Source organism: Larus michahellis, chromosome 25 (genome assembly GCF_964199755.1).
Source record: "Larus michahellis chromosome 25, bLarMic1.1, whole genome shotgun sequence".
Taxonomy (NCBI): domain Eukaryota; kingdom Metazoa; phylum Chordata; class Aves; order Charadriiformes; family Laridae; genus Larus; species Larus michahellis.
In genome coordinates this window covers 2,659,357-2,665,489 of record NC_133920.1, presented here as the reverse complement: position 1 = coordinate 2,665,489, position 6,133 = coordinate 2,659,357, and positions in this window count along the sequence as shown.

Sequence of the window (6,133 nt, the reverse complement as noted above, 5' to 3'; positions counted from 1 at the left end):
TGCTGTGTGGGCACTCCATCCCTGCAGGGGAGGTCCTCAGGTGAGAGAGGAAGGTCTGCAGGTGACAGAGGGAGGTCTGTGGAGCACTGACCCTGCTTGGCCAGCAAGGTCCTGGGGAACCTCCCGGGGACAAAGCCCGGGCTCTGCTCCTCCACCTGCTGTTGTGCCGCGGCTGTTTTCCCTGCCGAGCCCTCACACCGTGAGACTGTCTCCCTTCATTGCCACACTCTAGTCAAATTATTGACATCATTTGTTTCATCTTTTGCCAAATTTTGGTGCGGTACCATGGTCCCATACACCACACGCGTAAACATCAATGGTTTGCCGTTTGTTCCCATGCTCTTGGGCCCATACTCTATGTTCTAAGGGACAGAGGACGGTTCCACGGTGGCTTAATCCCAGCGCAATGACTGGGCGTATGGTGGGTACCGAAGCATTGCGTATTGTCACAACAAAAGCTGTGGCTTTACTGCTGGTGAGGTCATAAGTGAACGTAAGCAAACGCCACCGAGACTGGAAATCCTTTTTCAGGGATTGCATTATCCTTTTGATCTCGGTGGGCAAGGTGCCCTCATCGCCTTCCCTTATAAGTGCCTCTGTGGTAGATTGCACCCAGAACTGGGAAATGGTTTTCTTATCAGGAAACCCATACCCAGAGAAAGATTTGTGATTTGATAAAAAGAAAAAAAAACAAACCATAAATTGGATACTAGGTGCCCTTCCCTCAGTCTCTGGGACCTGGCCAGTCATTTTGTTGTAGAAGTTTATCAGGTTGGTCTCCTTCTCGAATCCATGGTGGCTACGCCTGGTGATTTTCTTGTTGTTCACGTGCCTGGAAATGGTTTCCAGGATTAGCTGCTCCTTCTTGTTCCTAGGGATCAAGATGAGGCTGGCTGGCCCGTAGATCCAAGTCTGGCTATGTCATTGGTGCCTTCTTGGAAGAGCAGCAGGGAGTAACAGTCCAAGGGCTGGAATAGCTTCAGCAGCCTCTCAGCAATGCACCTGTTGATCAAAGGCAGCAAAAGGAGTTTTTTAGAAGCTTCCAGAGGTTTCTAGCGGCTTGTTGAGGGTCAAGGAATCCTGTGTCTCTCCTTATCTGGCACCCACACCTTCCTCAGAGGGTACCCTGGAGCCCCCTGACGATCTTAGACAAAGCCCCCGTTTCAAAACATTTCCAGGACACTGTTGGGCGAAGCCCTGAGGAACTTGGTGGGAATTCAGTGCTGCTCCTCATGTGAGTGGAAGGTTGGTCTAGAGACTTCCCAAGGTCCCTTCTGATCTGAATGCTTTGGTGTTTCTGCCACCACTGACAGCAGTTAGTGCGATTCTTGTAGACGTGAATTCCTCCTCTGCACGTGGCTTAGCACCAAGTGTGGCAAACGCAGCACCAGCCCCTCCCACGGTGTGATGTTGGCTCTTGGGCCTGCAGCATTTTGAGTTCCAAGTTTATTTGTGAATGGCTACTTGTTCAGATCGCGCCCTCTTCACAGCCCACAACACCTGTGCGTGACATCAAGGTGACAAGGGAGAGTGACACAGGCAAAAAGCCATGGCAGGAGGATGGCGACATTCTCACAACCGTGACATCCTTTGCACATCCAAGAGAAGCCAACAGGATTGGAAGAGTCTTAAAGATCTCAGGGGTGCAGTTGTAAGGTCAGCTGTCTCGCTAAGGGAGGCTCAGCGAGCTGGATTTGTCCAGTCAGAAGAAAAGGTGACTTTGAGGAGACCACAGATGCGCCTTCCCACCCCTTTCAGGAGGTAACTGGAGGAGTCGGGCTCTTCACCACGGTACGTGATGGGAGGATGAGGGCCAATGACCAACAAGAATGTTTCCCAGAGAGCTGGTGCCATCTCCATCTTTGGAGGTTTTCAGGCCAAAAATGAATAAAATCCTGCGCAAGCTGGTGCAACCTGATGGCTGACCCTGCTGTGAGCAGACGATTGGGCTAGAGACCTCCTGAGGTCTCTTCCAGTGTTGCCATCCACTACAGGCATTTTCCCTGATGATGGTCGGGAAAGCACTCATGTTCCCATGGCCATGGAAATAATGCAGACCTAAGTATGGCCAGATCAACAGCAGTTTTGTGTCCACGCCAGTCAGTCTTTCTCAGGTGAAGGGCTGCTTGGCAGATGCCCCCACACAGCCATGACCTTATCTTTGGCTTCATCTCGTATTTCCTTCTTCCCTCTTTTATCCCTCCCAAGTTCTTCCCTTGGATCATCCTCATGCCCTCCCATACAAACAGCCCACCCCTCTTAAAGCTTCCCTTGTTGGCTCTGGTTTTGCTTCTTTTGTCCCTTCAGTTGGTGTTTCTCGGATGGTCACCATGGTAACGCCTACCTTGGCTTGCAATTTCATTTAACTAGTGTCTCCTCTTTTAATGTATGATCTGTCCTGTCCTTTAAATTCCTTATGCTTTGTCCTTGTGCCAGACACCCCAAGTCAGGTGGGGCATCTGCACGCTCACACTAACAGCAGGCACAATGGAGCTTCAGTCCAAGCGCACCTTGAGAAACTCAGGGATTACGCCAACAGAAACCTCAAGAAGATTTCAAGGAGATGGGGTCTTCTCCTTCTGATCTTCTACGTTAGGGGACAAAACAACCCTGTACATCAAAGCAGGCTTGGACCTGAACTGAATGAGGAGCAACCTGGAAGAGAAGGGCCTGGGCATTACGAGCGATGCCATACAGGACCGTGGTGCTAACCATGAATATGGCCACGTGCACATTGGGCTGCGCCGGGAGGAGCGTGGCCATCCAGGCAAGGGGAGTTATCACCCCCAGGGCTTAGCACGGGTGTGGCCACATCTGGAATAGTGTGTCCTCATGTGGGGCTCTCTCTTCTGGAGGAGCGGGGAGGAACTGGAGTGGGCCCATAGGAGGGCTACCAAGATGGGGTTAGGGACCATGTGCGGAAAGGCTGAGAGGTGGGGACCGCATTGGCCTGGTGAAGTGGCAGCTCAGGGAAGAATAATAGTAGCTTCAGAAAGCTTGACTGTTACTGTCAGAGATGATCGCGTGGTTTTTGGTAGAGGGAAAGAGCACGAGACAGGAAAACCATGTGAAACTGCAGTTTTGAATGTCCAGATGGACGTGAGGAGACCGAAATGTCACTTGAAGGAAGGTGGTGCTTTGGCGCAACAGGTCACTCAGAGGGAGTCTGCGTTAACCCATGATTTTGCATTTGAAGGAGCAGCCAGTGAGGATGGAGAGATGTCAGTAAAGGCAGGGACGTGCCAGGGTGAGAACAAGGTGGGGAAGTGTGTTGGGTGTCTACAGTCTGCAGGGAAAGAGGCGCAGGCACGGGACGGTGTGGGACAGCCTATGGTGGAGATGGCCAAGGGTGCCGTCAAGGCCAAAAAGCCCTGACAGAACTGAGCTCTTTGTCCCCTTGGCTATGGCTGATGTCTCTGCCACCAGGGCCTATGAGGAGACACATTGTCCCCACAGCACTGAGGCCACGTTGCCTTCTTGCGCCCCCCGGCGAGGCTGGGAGGTGTCGTACCGTTGTGCTTCACTTGGCACCACACCCCCCCGCAACCCATGAAAGCCCTGAGCCATGTGTGATGGACGGGGTCTCTCTACTGAGGGTGAGGGGCTGGGGTCAGGGCTTGGCATTTGCCTTCATAAAGCACACCAAGGCTTCACGCAGCGTCGGAGCCACCGGCACTTTGCCTTTGCCTGTCATCGCCGCCTCCGAACTTCTGCTCTAACGAGTCCATGGGGTGGCCGTCTTGGTAATGGCCCTCGGTGGGGCTCGTTAATGCTCCAAGACATGTCAGCATTTCTTTCTGACTCCTTGAGCAGTTTGTGCAACCTCTCCTCGGCGCTGCGGGTCCACGGGCTCAGCACCGAACCCACCGGGGGGCTCATTACAAGGCAGAGAGCCCTCGTGTGCCTTGTCTCTTCCCATAACTTTCTTCAAGTCCTCAAGACTCCTGCAGCTAATTGGAGAGCTTTCAGGCTGGTAGTTACAGAGGAAGATTTCAATGAGGACATAATGAGAAGGGAGTTTTGCATTTTAAAGGCATTTGGTTTTATTTTCCTGTTTACGAAGCAGCGATAGCAGCAGTCTCAAATAGGTATTGATCCAGAGGGTCACCTAAGCAGGTATGGGCAGGAAGGAAAAGCAGTCCCTTGAGGCCACACACTCAAGGGGCATCCTTGCTCCTCACCTCCCCGACCCCACCGTTCCTCTGATCGGCCCCCTGGGCCTTGCGGCACTTGTCCTTACATCAGACTTCTCCACTGAAGTCCGCAGCTGGATGTTACAGCTCCTTGGCACCAATTCCCACCTGCTTTCCTCAGGGAACTGCCCGCACACAGGCACAGGAGGACTTCTCCTCATTGCCTAAAGAACAAAAGCTACACACGATGCAACTCAATAAGCTTTAAAACTCTCTCCTCTACTACATGCCAAGTGCAAGCTGCATCTAACGAGGGTCACCTTCCACAAGGCATATCCGTACGAGAACCGGTTTAGAGAGAGCGCTAGGAAAATACAGATAGAAACATACTTAAGGAGTTGCCTCAAGAGTTCATCAGCCTTCTCAGAGAGGCAGCAAGTTCCTAACTCCCTGAAGGCCAACGCAGCAACCAGATAGTTTGGAGGTATCTGGCTGATGGAAGAGCAAGGGGAGGGGGAAATCTGGAGAGCCACGGGAAGGGCGTATGTCCAGACGGTCTGCTGAAAAGATGCCCTTAGACACTGTCACTTAATCAGGAGAGGTGGGAACACCTGAAAGGTGGGGGAGATTCAACACACAGGGTAGTAGACAGAGTAGTGGCAATGCAAGTAGAGGGGAAGATCAATACTTCTCCTACGGGTAGTGCACTCCCTGGAAATTCCCGTTGTGGCACGGTGGGGAAGACATCGTCATTTTAATAAAAGTACTCGATTGTTTCGACTGATGAATATGAGCCCATATTTAAAAAAAAAAAAAGCCTAGTTCAAAAAAAGTCGTTCACCTTTCCAGGCAGACCTCAGTTGCCTGACCATAAACTTCCAGTGCCTTTTTGGGAGGCCTCACTGTACCTGAGGTGTTTGCCTGGGACTGGCAGGTATCACAGAGGACATGTGGGAGACCAGAGCCCCTCGGGAGCTGCAGGTGGGGGCTGGGCAGGGGGTCCACACCACGAACACCTGCAGAGCCCTGAGCTGGTGGTGCTGCTCTGCAGAGTGAGCAGGCTGTGGTGCCCAAAAGCCGCAGGGAGACAGTCCCAGGCACATCCCTTCTGAGCATTCACCATCTCCAGGGGCGGGGGTCACCCACATGTGAAAGATCAGCCCAGGCCTTCCCCAGCACATCACCCCATGCCCTCCTGCCCTGAACCCATAAAGAACCCAAGCACAGCAGCATGGCCTTGTAGGGACAACCTCTTCAGCCTGCTCTTGACTTCAGCTTTGGAAGAAAAGTCCAACCTCCAGACACTTGCACTGAGGAAATCTCCCTTATTACAGAGATGTGACACAGGAGTCATAGAATCACAGAACGTGTTGGGTTGGAAGGGACCTTTAAAGGCCATCTAGTCCAACTCCCCTGCAGTGAGCAGGGGCATAGAATCATAGAATCATAGAATCATTCAGGTTGGAGAAGGCCCTTGCGATCATCGAGTCCAACCATCAATCCCACTCTACAAAGTTGTCCCCTAGACCATAACCCCTAACAACACATCTAAACGACTCTTAAGCACATTCAGGGATGGTGACTCCACCACCTCCCTGGGCAGCCTGTTCCAGGGTCTGACCACTCTTTCTGTGAAAACTTTTTTCCTAATGTCCAGTCTAAACCTACCCTGCTGCAGCTTAAAGTCATTCCCCCTTGTTCTATCGTTAATTACCTGTGAGAAGAGACCAGCACCAACCTCTCTACAATGGCCTTTCAAGTAATTGTAGAGAGCGATGAGGTCTCCCCTCAGCCTCCTCTTCCTTAAACTAAACAAACACTCCCAGCTCCTTCAATCGCTCCTCATAAGATTTATTCTCCAGGCCCTTCACCAGCTTCGTTGCCCTCCTCTGCACTTGCTCCAGCACCTCGATGTCTCTCTCATATTGAGGTGCCCAAAACCAGACACAATACTCCAGGTGTGGCCTCACCAGTGCTGAGTACAGGGGGACAATCACCTC